General features: G+C 36.2%; 1 protein-coding gene across 1 annotated transcript in view; it reads right to left on the bottom strand.

Annotated features, from left to right (window-relative positions):
- Positions 1 to 15,480, bottom strand: part of PASD1 (PAS domain containing repressor 1) — a 146,848-nt gene extending 131,368 nt beyond the window's left edge. The window contains exons 1-2 of the mRNA XM_042974650.1: positions 15,408 to 15,480; positions 11,053 to 11,172 (exon numbers count right to left, since the gene is read on the bottom strand). The gene's annotated coding sequence lies outside the window, so the exon portion shown is untranslated. The remainder of the gene's footprint in view (positions 1 to 11,052; positions 11,173 to 15,407) is intronic.
- Positions 15,481 to 18,831: the final 3,351 nt, after the last annotated feature.

Here is an 18,831-nt window from a genome sequence, read left to right as displayed (position 1 = left end):
GACTCATCCTACTCCCTCTGCCACAAAATTAATCAATCACCATTCACTGTTTAGTCTACCTCCTCATTAGTTACCATTTCTATCCACTCTGATCCAATTCCTCTGTTCCTGCCCTGGTCCAGTCCACCATTATCTCTCATGTGCATAAGTGAGGTAACCTCTTAACTGGTTTACTCACATCTGCCCTTGCTCTCTCATATACTTTTATCCAAAAACCAGCCAGAGGGCTTCCCCCCACACGTATATTTTTTAATTTAACCTTATTTTTATTTACATTAAGAAAAAATCACTTTTCTGGTATACAGTTGATGAATTTGGAAAAGACTACCTCAGAGTCATACAACCACTGCCATAACAATGACACAGAACAATTCCATATCTAACCCCCTCCAAAAGTTCTCACATGCTACCCCTTTGTAGTTAAACATCCTCTGCCCCACACACATAACATTTACAGGATGTCATAGGAATGAAATCAGAGTATTTAACCTTTTCAGATAGGCTTCTTTCACTTAGCATAATGCATCTGAGATTCATCCATGTTGTGTGTATCAGTTCTTTTCATTACTGAGTAGTATTCCATTGGATGGATGTGTCATAGTTTATCCATTTCCCAGTTTGGGTTATTTCCAGTTTTTGTTTAACATTATGAATAAAGCTGCCATGAACATACATATACAATTTTTTGTGTGTGAACATGTGTTTTCATGTCACTTGGATAAATACCTACGAGTAAAATTGCTAGGTCATATGAGAAGTGTATGTTTAACTTTAAAAAAAAAAACCTTCCAAACTGTCTTCCAACATGGCAGTACCATTTTGCATTCCCACCAGCATTGTATGAGGCTTCTAGTAGCTTTACAACCTCACCAGCACTTGGTTTGTCCATTTTTTATTTTTTACATATTTTTGAATGTTAGTCATTCTAACAGATGTGTAGTGGTTCTCATTGTGGCTTTAAACTGCATTTCCAAACCAAATAATGATGCTGATCATATTTTCATGTGCATATTTATCTATATAAAGATGTATCTTCCATGTATCTTCTTTGATACACCCATATATCTTCTTTGGTGAAATATATGTTCAAATATTCTCTACATTTTTTTTAAGATTTATTTATTTTTGAGAGAGAGAGAGCACAAGCAGGGAAGGGGCAGAGAGAGGTGGACAGAAGATCTGGAGCAGACTCTGTGCTGACAGAAGCAAACCTGATGCGGGGCTTGACCTCACAAGCCCTGAGATCATGACTTGAGCCGAAGTCAGATGCTCAACCCGACCGAGCCACCCAGGTGCCCCCATTCTTCTAATTGGACTGTTTGATCTTATTTTTGGGTTTTGAGATTTCTTGGTATATTCTAGATAAATTCCTTTGCCATATATGTGATTAGCAAGTATTTTCTCCCAGTCTATGTCTTATATTTTTATCCTTTTAATGATGTCTTTTGCAGAGGGGATATTTTTTATTTATATAAAGTCCAATTTGTTATTTTTTCTTTTTATAGTCATGCTTTCAGTATTGTATCTAAAACCTATTTCTCTAACCTAAGGTCACAAAGATTTTTCCTGTTTTCATCTAAAATCTTTATAGTTTAAAATTTTCCATTAAAGTCTATAATCCATTCTGAGTGATTTATGTTTAAGATTTGAGGTATATGTAAAGTCGTTTCAATTGTTTTGCATATGGATGTGAAAATTTTCATGCAGCATTTGTTGAAAAGGCTATTTTTTCTCCTTTGAATTGCCATTGCAATGTTGTTAAAACTCAGTTGGCTAGATATGTGTGGGTCTATTTCTAGGTTCTCAATTTTTCCCATTGATCTATGTGTCTATCCTTCCATCAAGATCATACTGATTTGTTTCTTTAAGCTCTATACGAAGTCTTAAAATAAGGTAGTGTGAGTCCTCCAACTTTGTTCTTTTCCAAAATTTTTCCTATTCTACTTCTTGTGGTCTACCATATACATTTTAGAATAAGTTTGTTGATATCTACAAAAACCTTCCAGGATTTTGATGGGGACTATGTCCATAGATCTATTTGTAGAGAATTGACATCTTAGTAATGTTTCCAATTAATGAACACAGTATGTCTTTCCATTTATTTAGATCTTATTTTTTTCACCAATATTTTGTAGTTTTCAGCATACAGGACATGCACATAATTTTCTAGGTTTACATATAATATTCCATATTTTGAGCTACTGTAAATACTTTCTACATTATGCTAGGTGAAATAAGCCACTTACAGTAGGACAAATACTGCATGATTCCACTTATATGAAGCGTCTAAAATAGTCAAACTCACAGAAGCAGAAAGTACAATAGTGGTTGCCAGAAGCTGGGGGAAGGGGAAATGGGGTTCAATAGGTATAAAGTTTCAATTATGTAACATGAATAAGTTCTAGAGATTTGCTGTACAGCATAGTGCCTATAGTTAGCAATACTGTATTACACACTTAAAAATTTGTTAAAAGGTTGACACCATTTTAAATATTCTTATCACAAAATAAAACAAAAACAGAAACCAAAACAAAGGGACATAAGGAAACTTTGGGAGGTGCAGAAATATCTATTACTCTGATTATAGTGATGGCATCATGGGTGAATGCATATGTCCACATGCATCAAATTATATGTATTAAACATGTGCAGGATTTTGTATATCCATTATACCTCATTAAAGCTGTAAAAAATTTCAATTTCCAAATATTCACTGACAATATAGAATACAATTAATTTTTGTCTATTGACTTCTACAATGTGACTTTGCTAAACTCCCTAAGTACTTTTAAGAGCTTTTTGAGATTTCATTATATTTTTCTAGTTAGACAGTAATGCTGTTTGCTAATAGAGTTAATTCTATTTCTTCCTTTCCAATGTGGGTGTGTTTTATTTCTTTGCCCCTCTCCTATTGCAATTGCTAGGATTCCAAGGATGATGTTGAATAGTATTGGTTAAAGCAGCACCCTTGGCTTGTGCTTGACCTAAAGAGAAAGAATTCAATTTTCCACCATTAGGAATTATGTTAGCTTAATAATTTTCATAGATGCCATTTATCAGGTTATCATTTTTATCAGGTTTACCTTTTATTTGTGGTTTGCACAGTGTTTTTATCATAAAAGGATACTGAGTTTCATCAAATGCTTTTTCTGCATCAGTTGATATGATTGTGTGGTTTTCATTTTTAGTTTTATTTATTTTTTTATTTTTATTTATTTTTTTTTAATTTTTTATTTATTTATTTATTTATTTATTTATTTATTTATTTATTTATTTTGCATGTTGAACCAGCCTTGCATTTCTGGAATAAATTCCACTTGGTCATGATGCATTATTTTTTTATATATTGTTGAATTCAATTTGCTAATATTGTGGTGAGAACTTTCACATTTATATTCGTGAAGGATACTGGTCTGTAGTTTTCCTTTATTGTAATGCCTTTGGTTTTGGTAATCATGTTAATGCTGGCTTCAAAAAATGAATTTGGAAGTATTTCCACCTCTTCTATTTTATGGAGAGTTTTTGTAATGGAATGAGTATTATTCCTCCTTTTGATATTTAGGACAATTCACCAGAAACCATCTGGACTGAAGTCTTGTGTTTTTTTTTTTTTTTTAATGGAAGGTTTTTAACTATGAATTCAATTCCTTTAATATAAATACAACTTTTCAGGTTATCTATTTCTTAAGTGACTTTTTGTTAGGGAATTTGTCCATTTTATCTAATATGTCAAATTTACTGGCATAGGGTTGTCCATGTTATTAATTAATCATCCTTTTAATATCCATACTGATATCCTTTCTTGCATGACAGATATTGGTAATTTGTGTCTTCTCTCTCCTTTTCGTGGTCTATCTGGCTAGAGGCTTATCAGTTTTATTTATTTTTATGAAGAACAAGCTTTCTTATATTCCATGAGTGAAATTATATGGTATTTTGTCTTGTTGAAATAGGTAATGGGTATTAAGGAGGGCACTTATCATGATGAGTACCAAGTGTTGTCTGGAAGCACTGAATCACTAAATTCTACACCTGAAGTTAATATTATACTGTATGTTAACTGGAATTTAAATAAAAACTTGGAAAAAAAAAGAACAAGTTTTTGGTTTCATTGATTTAGCCTATTTTCTGTTTTCAATTTCATTGATTTCTGCTTTCATCTTTATTATTTCCTTACTTTTGCATCTTCTTGCTTTGAATTTACTGTGCTATTATGTTTGTAGCTTCATAATGTAGGAGCTTATGTCATTGATTTGAGATTTTTCTTCTTTTCTAATGTAAGCTTTAAATATTATAAACTTCCCCCAAAACACTATGTTAGCTATATTCCACAAATTTTGATTATGTCATTTACATTTTCACTCAATATTTTCTACTTTTCCTTGAATTATAATCTTTGATACATGGATTATTTAGAAATGTTATTAATTTCCAAATATTAAAGAATTTCCCAGGTATATTTCTCTTAATGATTTCTAGTTTAATTCTGATATTGTCAGCATATTTTGTATGATTTCAATTTTTATAAATCTTTTCAAGTTTATTATATGGCCTATGATGTTACATATTCTAGAGAATGGTCCATATGCACATGAAAAGAATTTGTAATCTACTGTTTGGGGTGGATTGCTCTAGGAATGTCAATTAGGTCAAGTTGGCTGACAGGTTGTTCATCTCTGACATACAATTTCTGATTCTCTACTTGTTCTACTCATTACTGGGAGAGGAGTGTTGTATTCTCCAAAAATATTTGTGGATTTTCTGTTTCCTTTAATTCCTGTTTTTGCTTAATGCGTTTTGGAACTCTGTTATGAAATGCATACACATTTAGGGTTGTTATATATTTTAAGCAGATAGACTATTTAATCACTATGTAATATCCCTTTTAACCTAGGCAATTGCTTTGTTCTGAAGTTTCCTTCTTGATAATAATATACACATGCTTCCTTAATTTCATTGATGCTTGCCTGTTACATCTTTATCAATTCTTTTACTTGTAAATTATATAAATATATCATTATATTTAAAGTGGGCTTACTGTAGGATCACTATGTTATACACCTAAAACAAATGTAACTTAATATATCAACTATGCTTCAATTTAAAATAATAAATAAATAAAATCAAGTTAAAGTTTAATGGCATAACACACACACACGTAAGAAAAGGAAAAAAATAAAATGGGTTTATTGTAGGATGCATATAGTTGGGTCTTATTTTTGTTATTTAATTTGACAATTTTTCTTTTTCTTTTTCTTTTTTAAGTAGGCTTCATGCCTTCCACATAGTCCAATGTAGGGCTTAAACTCACAACCCTGGGATCAAGACCTGAACTGAGGTCAAGAGTCTGATGCTTAACTGATTGAACCACCCAGGCTCCCCAACAATTTTGCTGTTTTAATTGATGTGTATATATCTTTTATATTTAATGTACTTACTGATATGGTTGGATTTAGGTCTTCCACTGTATCAGTTTTGTTTGTTGCTTCTGTGCTCTTATTCCTTGTTCTTCCTTTCTTGACTTCTTATTACTTGAATATTTTAAATACCCCATTTTAATTTACATATTTGATTTTTGGCTGTGTCACTTTATATATTTTTAAGACTTTTTTAAAAGCAGTTGAAATTTTATAGCAAAAGAGGAAGGTACAGGGATTTCTCATATACTCCTGCCCCCATACGTGCATAGCCTCCCTCACCCATTTTCAGCATCCCTTACCAGAGTAAGACATTTTTTACAGTTGATAAACCTACATTAACACATAATAATCATTTAACACCCATATTTTACATTAGGGTTCACTCTTGGTGTTGTACATTCTATAGGTTTGGACAAATATATAATCACTATCACAGTATCATGCAAAGTATTTTCACTGCCCTGAAAATCCTCTATGCTCAACCTATTCATCTCTCCCTCCCCAATTGTTGGCAACCACTGATTTTTATTTTTTCCATAATTTTACTTTTTCCAAAATGCCATATACAGTTGACCCTTAAACAACGTGAAGTTTAGGGGATGGATATCCCATGCAGTCAAAAATCCATGTATAAGTTTTGATTCCCCCAAAACTTAACTACAAATAGCCTACTATTGACCAGAAGCATAACTGATAAACAGTTGATTAACACACATTTTGTATGTTATATGTATCATATATTCTAGTCTTATAATAAAGCTAGAGAAAAGAAAATATTTAGAAAATAAAAAAATACATTTATAGTACTGTACTGTACTTATTGAAAAATATCAGCATATAAGTGGACCCATACAGTTCAAACTTGTGCTGTTCAAGGGTCAACTGAAGTTTGAATCATACAGTGTGTTGACCTTTCAGATTGGCCTCTTTCACTTAGTAATATGTATTGAAGCTTTCTCCATGGCTTTTCGTGAACTGATAGCTCTTTTTTTTTATCTGAATAATATTCCATTGTCTGGATATATGACAGTTTATCCATTCACCTAGTGAACGACTTCTTTATTGTTTCCAAATTTTGACAATTGTGAACAAAGCTAGTATAAACATCTGGCTACAGGTTTTTGTGTGGAGATAAGTTTTCAACTCATTTGGGTAAATACCAACAAGTATGACTGGTGGATCATATGGTAAGAGTATATTTAGTTTGTAAGAAGTTGCCAAGCTGTCTTCCAAAGTGGCTGTACCATTTTACATTCCCACCTGCAATGAATGAAAATTCCTCTTGCTCCACACCTTCACCAGCATGCTGTCTACTTTATCCATGAGAGCCCTTATCATATTAATCATAGTTGTTTGAAATTCCTGATCTAATAATTCCAACATCCTTACCATGTCTGCTCCTAATGCTTACTCTCTCTCTTCCAATTGTGTTTTTTGCTTTTTAGTATGCCTTGTAATATTTTCTTGATAGCCAAACACGATGTACTGTGTAAAAGAAGTGCTGTAAGTAAGCCTTTAGTAATGTGGTGGTAAGGTCTGGGATGATATGTTCTACTGTCCTATGATTATGTCTCACTCTTTTAGGGAGCCTGTATCTCTGGACTGTGAATTTCACGAGTGTTTCTCATTTATCACCCCTTAGGTGGAACAGGATGACTAGAGTGGGCTGGAGTTGAGTATACCCCTTCTCCCATGTGGAAAGCTAGAGCTGACTCGAGTTGGGTATTTCTCTTCCCACTGGTCAGTTAAGCTGTAATTAACTTAGTTAATTAGTTAACTTAGTTAACTTAGTTAGGCTTGTTAGTTAAGCCTAACCCAGCAGGTTAGGCTCTGGTTAACTGGATTCTTCTAAAGGCAGGCCTTGTTACAAAGAACAGAGTGCTCTGATGTATTTCAAAATGGTTCCTTTTTCCCTTCCTCTGCCAGAAGCCCAAGGGATTTTTTCTCTAATATTCACTGTGGAACCTGGTTGAGGTTCTGGAGGTAGATCTCACATTATTGTGCCCCTTATCCTATGACTGGGTCTCCCAATAGTTTTTAATTCAGAGTTGTCCACCCCAAACTTCCAGCAATTCATCAATTACAGTTCAAGTTTTCTTGTCCTAGCACTGGCCACAGTATAGTACATTCATATCAAGGAACACTACTCAGTGATAAAAAGTGAACTGTTGATACACACAACAACCGGGATGAATGTTCAGATAATTATGCTAAGTGAAAAAAAATCCCAAAATCTTACATACTGTATTATTCAATTTATATAACATTCTTGAAAAGATGAAATTATAAAAATGGGAACAGATTAGTAGTTGCCAGGGGAGGAGGTGGGTATGAGAGATATTAGCTCAATGTGCTATAACAAAGTACTGATGGCTTTGTTAGCTATAGACTGGATGGCTTAACAGAAAGTTCTTGATCATAGTTTTGGAGGCTGGCAAGTCCAAGATTAAGGTGCCCAGCATTTTGGTTCATGGTGAGGGCCCTCTTCTGGTTTACAGACAGATGCATTCTTCCTGCATTCTTACATGGCAGAGAGAGCAAACTCAGGTTTCTTTATCTTCTTATGAAAGCACCAATCCCATCATGGGGGCCACACCCCATGACCTCATCCAAACCTAATCACCTCCCAAAGCCCCCCACCTCCAAATACCATCACATTGGGGATAAACGCTTCAATATATGAATTTTAAGGGGATACAGTCTATGAATCCCCACAAAGGAAGTGAATATGTCTATAAAAGGGCAACAAATGAGGTTTCATTTCATGATGGAAATGTTGTGTATCTCGACTGTATCAATGTTAATATCTTGGTTTATAGTTTTAGAAGGAAGATGCTACCATTGTGGAAAATTGGGTAGTGTACATGAGATCTATCTGTATTATTTCTTATAACTGCATGTTAATCTATAATTATCTCAAAATTATAATTGCATGTTAATCTATAATTATCTCAAAATTTAAAATTTAATGAAAAAATGACTGCAAACAGTGCTCTCCTTTATTGCCTGCCTTAGGGGTGAACCACTCCTACTGTCCTCCCTCACTTTTGGTAGCCAACTGTTTAATCCCAAGTTTTCTTAACAAGAAAGTACCCTAATCAGTGTTGGGTATGTAACCTCCAAACACTATTATTTCAGTCCTTGAGGGTGTTGTCATTGACTTTTAGTAGGGTGAGATTTTTCGCTCTTTTGGGGGTCTTTAGTTTCTTATAGCATAGGGCAGGATGCAAAAAACAACACTATGAGGCAGGTGGCCTAGAGGTAATGTATTTTATGTACTGTCTGCCTTTTGAGGGGGGTGACACACTTCACCCAATATAGGTTCCTGCGATCTTCACCCTGATGTTGCTGTCCCCTAACTCCATGCAAACACATGCAGAAACAGAAATTTTCCTCCTTGCCTGTGGGACAGTATTGTGAAATTTGTCTCCAGTGTGCAGACCTTATCTAGTCCTTATTCCCAATGTCTGGCTAATTGTGGGCTTTCTGGTCTAACCCTCAGCCCCATAGAACCCCATCTCCATCCCTTCTCACACACCTGCCTCTTCCCTTTGTCCTTCTCTACCATCAGAGAACTCACAGAGACACACATGCAAATGTTCACAACAGGTTCTTATTCATCACTATGCATGTACCCTGTTTGTGCATGGCTTGGTCTCTACATAGTGGGCCATTTCTTAGTGACTAGACCTTGGAAAATTCACAGATATCTGAAGCCTCTGGCCCCACTCTAAAGTTCTGGCTGCCCTGGTCATCATTTGAAGTGGTAAGTTTCTCTACTCTCTCTTGGTCTTGCTCGGGCTCATTTTGATTCAACTTTTCATTCAGCCTGTGATAATGGCTAAATAAAGGAATGGGAACTTTGGGAGAGGTTTTGTTTCTTAAACTCCCATGAAAGTGTCTTTTAACATTCATAGTTATCTTGACCATCTGCAAAGACAATAGGGTGAGCACAGAGGGGCATTAATTTAGGGGGAAGAAGATGAAGGGTGGAAGAGAGTGGGGGCTTCAGAAGGGAGAGGTTGAGGAGGGTCTGTGTGCCAGGCAAGGGCAGGGAAGGAGTCTAGGGGGCAGGGAATAAACGGAGATGAGGAGGATCTTGGGTGGAGTCATCTCACTTTGTCACTGCCTCTGGACATGGGTTTACAGGTGGTCCTCTTTTTCCTCCCTTTGATGCTTAGAGTCAGTTGTTCTATAACTCTACTAGGAGCTTGTGGTTCACAGGTCACCTTCCCCATGCCAAAAATTTCCAGTGGTCTATGCCAAGCCTCATGACCTGCCTATATATGACTTTTCATAGGATAATGAGGGGCCACACTCTTCAGCTTTGTTTCATCTACAAGGCTCCCCTCCAGCCAATGGTAGTGCCAGATGCTTAGACATCACAGAATACCATGCTGACAAAATTGTGGGGGAGGGGACATGCTGGAAAGGCCAAGATGCTGGGGTGGCAGAAAGGGGGAATTTTCTTAGCACCCTTTAAGAGTCTTCCAAACTGACCTGTCACCTTCCTCATCTTTGTATGTCAATTTTGGTGGGTCATACGGCAAGTAGGGTGTCTCCTCCAAACTTTTTCCCACAGCCACCCTATTCAGTGATGCATTATGTTCTCTCCCACCCTTCACCATTGCCAAGTTGGTTTTTTTTAAGTTTTATTTATTTTTATTTAAGTAATACCTACACCCAACATAGGGCTCGAACTCAAAACCCCAAGATCAAGAGTTGCATCCTCTTCTGAGATAGCCAGGTGCCCCCCCTCCCGACACCAAATTGTATTTTTTTGTTTTATCTTCAATCCATCCATGATAATGTAACCATATTTAAGTCTATGCAGAGATGTAAATGATTTCATTTCCCTCCTACAAATTCCTCCACATACCTTGAAGATCATTCAATTCTTTTTTTTAATGTTTTTATTATTTATTTCTAAGAGAGCAACAGGGAGAGAGAGAGAGAGAGAGAGAGAGAGAGAGAGAGAGGAGGAAGGGGTAGAGAAAGAGGGAAACACAGAATCTGAAGCAGACTCCAAGCTGTGAGCTGTCAGCACAGAGCCCGACCTGGGGCTCAAAATAACAAACCTCGAGATCATGACCTGAACTGAAGTCAGACGCTTAACCGACTGAGCCATCCAGGCACCCCAAAGATCATTCAACTCTTGCCTACTACTAGGTATCATTTTTTATCCCACATCCTTTTACCAGTGACCACATACCTCTCCTAAGTTTTCCTTTTTCCAATCTGAAATCACTGTCTTCAGGCTATCAAGACTTCACTGAATAAAATTGCTCTGTTGGGTATCCTAGGGTCTTGTTTCAAATCTAGGAGTCTTGCTTATCTCAGTAGATGTACTACTCAGACTTAACTTTTAATAGTGTATGGGGGATGAGGCAGAGATACACAGATGCTGCAAGTTGTAATGGGTGTTTGCATGCAAAAAACTACAACCTAAAACTGAGGAATGCATCTAGGAAGGGACTTGATTTAACCAGAGGCATGTGTGCCTTCTGTAAAAAGCTCTTCTTAACATGATCCTTACCAACAAGACATTTTTATTATTTTATTTTACTGCTGGCATTCTTAGCATCCTAACTCCTTTCCTTCTCCTGTACCCTTCTGGAGAAATAGAACTTACGTGGAATTCTTTCTTATGAACAACTGTAATGAGCTTCCAGCTTCTAGGTGGAGACAACTTGTGATCACTTTTAATTCGTTTACCATCTTAGGTGGACAGTCTCTCATTTGGGTTTTGTCCCTGTAGGAAAGAGATTATGGAGTTAACCATGGGCCAGAGTGGCTCTATTAATATCAGACAAAAGAGATTTCAGAGGAAAATATATTATCAAAGTGAAAGAAGTCATTTAATAATAATAAAGTCAATTAATCAAGAGAACAAAAAGTCCTGAACATTTAGCTACCCATAGAAGACCTTCAAATTACATGGAACAAAAACTGATAGAACTGCAAGGAGAAACAGACAAGTCCACAATCATAGTCAGAGATTTCAATATTCTCTCAATAAACGAAAAACAAGTAGACAGAAAACCAGTAAAGATAGAGAAAATTTGAACCAAGCTATCAGTTAAATTAACCTAATGACATTTATAGACTAATTTAAATAACATCAGACTTCACGTTCTCTTCAAGTCCACATGGGACATTTACCAACATGGATATAATATTCTGGTCATAAAGCAAGTCTCAATAAATTCAGAAGGTTTCAAATCATGTGAAGTTTATTTTCTGGCCACAATAGAATTAAACTTGAAATCAATAAGAAAAATATGTCTGGATAATCCCCAAATATTTGGAAAGTAAATAATATGCCTATAAGTAACTCATGGGACAAAGAAGAAGTCAAGGGGGAAATTAGAATATATTTTAAGCAGAATTAAAATGAAAACACAACATAACAGAATTTATGTAATACTGCCAAAGTAGTACTTATAGGGAAATTTACATTACTAAATGCCTATAATGAAGGGAAGAAATGTCTCAAATCAGTGACCTCAGCTTCTTTTTTTAAGAATATACAGAAAGATGGGGTGTCTGGGTGGCTCCGTCAGTTAGGTGTCCGACTTCTGCTCAGGTCATTATCTCACAGTTCATGAGTTCCAGCCCTGTATCCGGCTCTCCACTGTCAGCTTTGGATCTTCTGTCCCCTTCTATCTCTACCCCTCTCCCACTCTCTCTTTCTCGTGCTCTCTCTCTCTCTCTAAAATAAACATTAAAAAAAGAAATCTAAAAAAAGAAAAGCCCATTAAATCCAAATAAAGTAGATGAAAGAAAATAATAAAGACTAAAACTATATCAATGAAGTATAGAAGAGAAAAACAACAGAGAAAAACGATGAAATCAAAAGGGGATTCTTTGAAAAGGACAATAAAATTGACAATTTGTCTAGCCAAATGAGAATAAAAGGAGAAAAGACAAAAATAACCAATATCAGGAATAGAAAGATGACATCACAACAGAGTCTACAGATAATAAGAAGAAAATAGTCTGAACAATGTACACCAATAAATGTGACAACTTTCATAAAATGGATACTCTGAAGGATACAAACTACCAAAGCTCACTCAAGAAAAAAATACTACACCTAACTTTACACTAATGAGGTAATTCCTTGGTGGGCTCCCAGGTAGTTTCAGAAAGGAGGATGGTTGGCTGAGTAACCAACTATGTGACTAGAGGACTGGAACTTTTAGCCTCACCCTCAACTTTTGGGAAGGAGTGACTGGCTGAAGATTGAGAAAGTCACCAATGACCAATGATTTAATCAGTCATGCCTATGCAATTGAGCCTCCACAAAAACCCCTAAACTAAGCTGTTTGAAGAGCTTCCAGGTTGGCCAACACATCAAAGTTCTAGGAGGGTGACATGTTTTGGAAGGGCGTGTGTCCCTTCCTCCATACTTTACCTTATTGCATCTTCCCTTTTGTTTCTTCCTGAGCTGTATTCTTTATAATAAGCCAGTAATAGCAAGTAAAAGAAGGAGGAAGAGGGTAAGGAGAGGTAGAAAGAGGAAAAGAGGAAGAAAAAAGAATAAATACATAACCCAAATAGCCTTTAACATGTCAATAAAATTGAACTTGTAGTTAAAAGATATCTGAGAGAGGGGTGCCTGGGTGGCTCAGTTGGTTAAGCAACCAACTCTACCCTTGATTTCAGCTCATGTCATGATCTCATGGTTCATGAGTTCGAACCCTGCATCAGACTCTGTGCTGACAGTGCAAAGCCTACTTGGGATCCTCTTTCCCCCCACCTCTCTGCCTCTCCCCGCTCATGTGCGTGTTCTCTCTCTCTCTCTCTCTCTCTCTCTCTCTCTCTCTCTCTCTCAAAAACAAAAACAAAAACAAAAACAAAGCAAACAAACAAAAACTTAAAAGATATCCCAGAGATAAAATTTAAGATCCAGATGGCTTCACTAGTGAAACTAACCAAATGTTTAAAGAAGAATTAACACCAATGCTTCACAAACTCTTCCAAAAAATAGAAGAGGGAACACTTACAAATTCATTCTCTCAGGCCAATATTACCCTGATCTCAAAGCCAATCACATGAAAAGACAAATACAGACCAATAACCTTTATCAATATAGGCACAGAAATACTTCTAGCAAAACAAGTCCCAAAACTTATAAAAAGGATTATACCACATGACCAAGTGCAATTTTTCCCAAAAATGCAACACTGGCTTAACATCCAAAATTCAATCAATGTAATATCTCATATTAATTGATTAAAGGGAAAAACACATGATCACCTCAATAGACACAGAAAGAGCATTTGACAAAGTGCAACATCCTTTCCTGATTAAAAAACAAAACTCAACAAACTCAGAATAGAAGGAAAGTTTCTCAACCCAATAAAAGCAATGTACAAAAATACCACATCATACTTAATGAATAAAGACTGACTAGTTTTTGCCTAAGATGAGGAACAAGAATGCCCACTCTTACCACTTTTTAAATTTTTTTAACGTTTTTATTTATTATTGAGAGACAGAGAGACACAGAGCATGAGCAGGGGAGTGCTAGAGAGAGGGGGAGACATAGAATCTGAAGTAGGTTCCAGGTTCTGAGCTGTCAGAGCCTGACGTGGGGCTCGAACTCACAAACTGCGAGATCATGACCTGAGCCGAAGTCAGACACTTAACCAACTGAGCCACCCAGCTGCCCCTCACTCTCACCACTTCTATTTAACCAGGAATTAGGCAAGAAAAAGAAATACAAGTCATCCAGATTGGAAAGGAGAAAGTAAAATTGCCTTTATTCACAGATGACATGCTACTAAATCTAATAAATGAGTTTGGCAATGTTGCAGATTATAAGGTCAATATACAAAATTCAATCAATTTTATTTCCATATATCATCAATGATCAACTGGACATGGAAATAAAACATTTACAATAGCATCAAATAAGATAAACAGAAAGAAAAATTTAACAAAATATATGAATGACCAATGCACTGAAAACTATAAAATGTTGCTGAGATCATTAAAAAAGAGTTAAATAAATGGAGAAATAGACCCTGTTCATTGGTCAGAAAACTCAATATTGTTACAATGCCAATCTTCTCAAATTAGTCTACAGATTTAGTATAAGCCCAATCAATACCCCATTAGTTTTTTTGTAGAAATTGACAACATGATTTAAAAATTCAAATGAAAACATAGAAGACCAAAACAACTTTAAAAAATAACAACGTTGCAGGGCAAACAGTGTCTGATTTTGACTTATTTTAAAGCTACAATAATCAAAGCAATGTGGTTTTGACATAAAGGTAGATAAATGAAACATAAGAGAGAATCTAGAAATAAAGTCATACATATACAAAGAACTGATTTTTGACAAAAGTGTAATTCATTGGAGCAAGTATAGTTTTATCAACAAAGGTGCTGGAAAAAAATGAACATCAATATACAAACAAACATTGAAACTCTGATCATCCATAGCTCCTGCCACATGCAAACAAACATTAACTCAAAATGGATGATAGACCTAAAAATAAAACCTAAAACTATAGAACTTCTACAAAAACTATAGAAGAAAACAGTTATGAACTTAAGTTAGGCAAAGATTGTTTAGATATGACACTAAAGTACAATCCATACAAGAACTATATGATAAATTGTACTTTACCAAAGTTAAATAAAAAATTTTGCTCTTCCAAAAGTCACTGTTAACGGATTTTAAAGAGAAGTAGCAGACAGGCAGAGAATGTTGGCAAACCATATATATGGTAGAGAATTTGTATTCAAATATATGAAGAATCCTCAAAACTCAATAATAAGGAAGCAAACAGCACAATTTTTAAACTGGGCAAAAGATTTAAACAGACACTTCACCAAAGAAGATATATGAATGGTTAATAAGCACATAAAAAGATGCTCAAAAATCACTGGTCACTGGGGAAATGCACATTAAAGCCAAAATGACATAATAACCACATAGTTATTAAAAGGGCTAAAATCAGAAAGACTTACTGTACCACGTGCCAGCAAGGATGTGGAGGAACTGGACCTTTCATACATAACTGGCATGAGCACCTTGGAACCTTGGAGAAGAGTTTGGCAGTGGCTTAAGAAGTTAAAAACATACATCTAACATATGATTTCACACTTTCACTCCTAGATATTTATCAAAGAGAAATGAAAGCACATGTTCACATAAGGACTTGTATATGAATGTTCATAGCAGCTTTACGTATAATAGTCTCAAACTACAGATGTCCATCAACAGATGTATGAATAAATAAACTGTGGTATAGTCATATAATCAGCGCACACTACTACTGAGCAATAAAAAGAATAAACTGTTGAATCTCAAAACAATTATGTTGACTGAAAGAAGCCAGACCAAAAATTGTACATGTTGAATGATTGCATTTACATAATATTCAAGAACATATAAATGAATCTATAGTTACAGAAAGAAGGTAGTAGTTACCTGGGAACTGGGGGTGAAGAGAGGTAGGAGTGAGGGATTACTAAGGAAGGTTTGGAGGTGATGGGTAGATTTACCATCTTTATTTTGATCATGGTTTCCTGGATATAGACATGTGTCAAAACTTATGAATTTGGACACTTTAAACATGTGCAGTTTACTGGATGTCAATTATCCCTCAATTATTATATAATAATAATAAATGATAAACTTCAGTCAAAATAGATCACTCCCTCTGAGTCTGGCCCTAAACTTAGGGCTGTGGGTCTACCGTGGGAATTGTCTTACTGGCCAGGCTAATAGTGATGATAAGAAAAAACTTCCTTTTATTGGGCATTCATTTTGTTCCTGGCACAGTGCAACAGATAAAAAGCAACCAAATACTTCTCATATGACTCATTTGGCAGGGCCTAGAACAGAAAATTCAATGAAGGGTCAAGTTTGGGGCATCATTTTAACTAGCGTTCACTTCATAACAACACTGGAAAAATGAAGCCACTTTTGTTTTAGTGTCATAATTTTGAGAATCTTGCTAATCACCCTGATATACACAAACATCTTAAACAGAGCAATTTGACTTCTGAAATAGCTATAGTAGATTTTCAAGAGTGCTAGGTGTATCATTCTAAAAATACTTCCTTCCTCTAAATCCTGCCTTAGTTCCCTACTACTCACAAAACCCAACATTCATGATAAACCCAGGCTATGAAACCAGAATTATTTCTTACTAATACTTCATACTTGATAGGTACTTTACAGTTTTCTAAGCTCTCCCTTATAATGATTGATTTATAATTCTCACAAAAGGATAGGAATTAGAATCTCATTTACCCTCTTCATACCCACTGGGATGGGTATAATCAGAAATGATTGGCAATAACAAATGTTGATGAGGATGTAGAGAGCTGCAACCTTCATATATTGGGGGTGGAAATGTAAAAAGTTGCTCCCCTTTGAAAAAGCTTGGAAATTCCTCAGAAAGTTATACATCAAGCTACCACAAGATCCAGCAAGTCCATTCCTAGATATATAATCAAGAGAATTGAAAATATGACTGCACAAAACTTGTACATGAATGCTCATAGCAGCGTTATTCATAATAGCCAAAAAATAGAAACAACCCAAATGCCCATAAATGGGCATGGATTTTCTTTTGGACTGATAAAAATATCCAGAAATTGATTATGGTCTCAAAAGTATGAATATATTGTCAACACTGAATTGTACCTTTTAAAAGGGTGGATTCTACTGTATATGATTTATATCTTGATTTTTAAGAAGAATCTCCATTTAAGAAGAATCTCCATTCCTTATGAGGAAACAGGTTAAGAGAGGTTAAATGTCTTGCCCAGGTTTTCTGCCTCCAGGTTTGTGAGCTAGTCTGAGCCTCAAAATATTCAGAGAAAACCTTGGTTAAATCCCCCTTTCCACCTGGGCTGTTTCTTCTTGGTCCCTTAGCTTACTTGTCCTTGCTTATTCAAGCTACTACTTACCGAGCACTGGCTATGTGCTCAGCACAGTATTAAGCATTCAACATATATGACTCCATACCTTCTCCCATAAGAAAGGGCTATTATTTTTCTTCTCTCACTCTGAAGAAAAGAAACTAGGCTCAGAGAACTTAAATTACTGGTCCAGGGTTACACAGTAATAAGAAGACTCTAGATTTGAGTCTACATCTGAGTCTGGGATCATTGCCAATGTCATTGCAATATCCCCTCATGCCTCCACTGTCCCCCACACATACATTGATCCTCCCACAGAATGCCTTTCCCTCTTACATGCACCTAGAGCGTATACACCCCTTCCCTAAGAACTATTTCTGTTTCCCAGGCGTATGCACCCCTTCCCTAAGAACTACTTCTGTTTCCCAGATTCCAGCAGCATGTGGAGGCATTAGATAATTAGATGCTCTGATTTTTCTAAAAATTCAGTCCGATTCATTTTGACATTCCAAGTCCTATCTTGAACAGAAAGGGAGAAAACAAAGTTTTGCTTGTATAGGATGCACTTCAGAAATGGTAACTCTCAAAACACACTGTTTCTTTAGATAGAAAAATTGCTGCCCCCATTTAAAGGAGTGCCCTGACTCTGTACCTGTTTAATAGTGGCCTTATGGAGATTCTGATGCAGGCAGACTGTAGTTTTTCCAAAGCTGTCCAGCAGATTCTAAGATGTGGTTGGGGCCACATTTCATTGGTGCAAGGCTTTGCTGAACCCCACTTGTAGAAGTTATCCCTCACTCCTTTGAATCTCCTTCCCAGACTCCCCAAATGATACAGAGTTCTACTATCACAGGTAGGTCACTGACAAGGATGTTTCCATGCACTCACACTTTTCCCCAGCCAGACACAAGGTTTTTCCTGGTGGAGCCTGTGCATTGCTTGACTTTGTATGCCTTACTGTGGCTGACACAGTACGTCTTTATCGTATGTGTGATTGCACACTGAAGTTTAGACCAAACAAAAGAGAAACAAGATCTTTCTCAGCTTGAAAGAAGAAAATTCTCACCACTTTATAAAGGGTCAATTTCACCTTGGAAAGTTTCCCTTTTATCCTTTGAAGACATGAAAACATTTCCTAAACTTAATTCTCCTGAGAAATGTTGCAATAAAATAACACAAAAGGGAGACAAGAGTATTAGAACAAGGGAAGGAAACGAGGAACTTCACTCTGATCATCCCTGCTCAGGGATGACTGCTTTAGAATCAGAGGTGGGTGGCAGCAGAGAGTTGCTACATCGGGCTAATGAATCTGTGAATATTTGGGAGCTGATGAGGCATTCATTTTGCCCCTGACATCTGAAGGCCAGCACTAGAGGCAAACACAGGGTGGTGGGAAATTAGTGTGATGGCATTAGACTGAGGGAGAGCAACGGAGCCCCAGGACAGCTCTGGTAGTGGTTGGACCAGAGCAAGGGAGGTCCTGAAAGGAAGGTGCTGAAATGCCAGGCAAGTTAGGACA

Source organism: Panthera tigris, chromosome X (assembly GCF_018350195.1).
Source record: "Panthera tigris isolate Pti1 chromosome X, P.tigris_Pti1_mat1.1, whole genome shotgun sequence".
NCBI lineage: Eukaryota > Metazoa > Chordata > Mammalia > Carnivora > Felidae > Panthera > Panthera tigris.
This window is presented reverse-complemented; position numbering and strand designations above follow the sequence as displayed.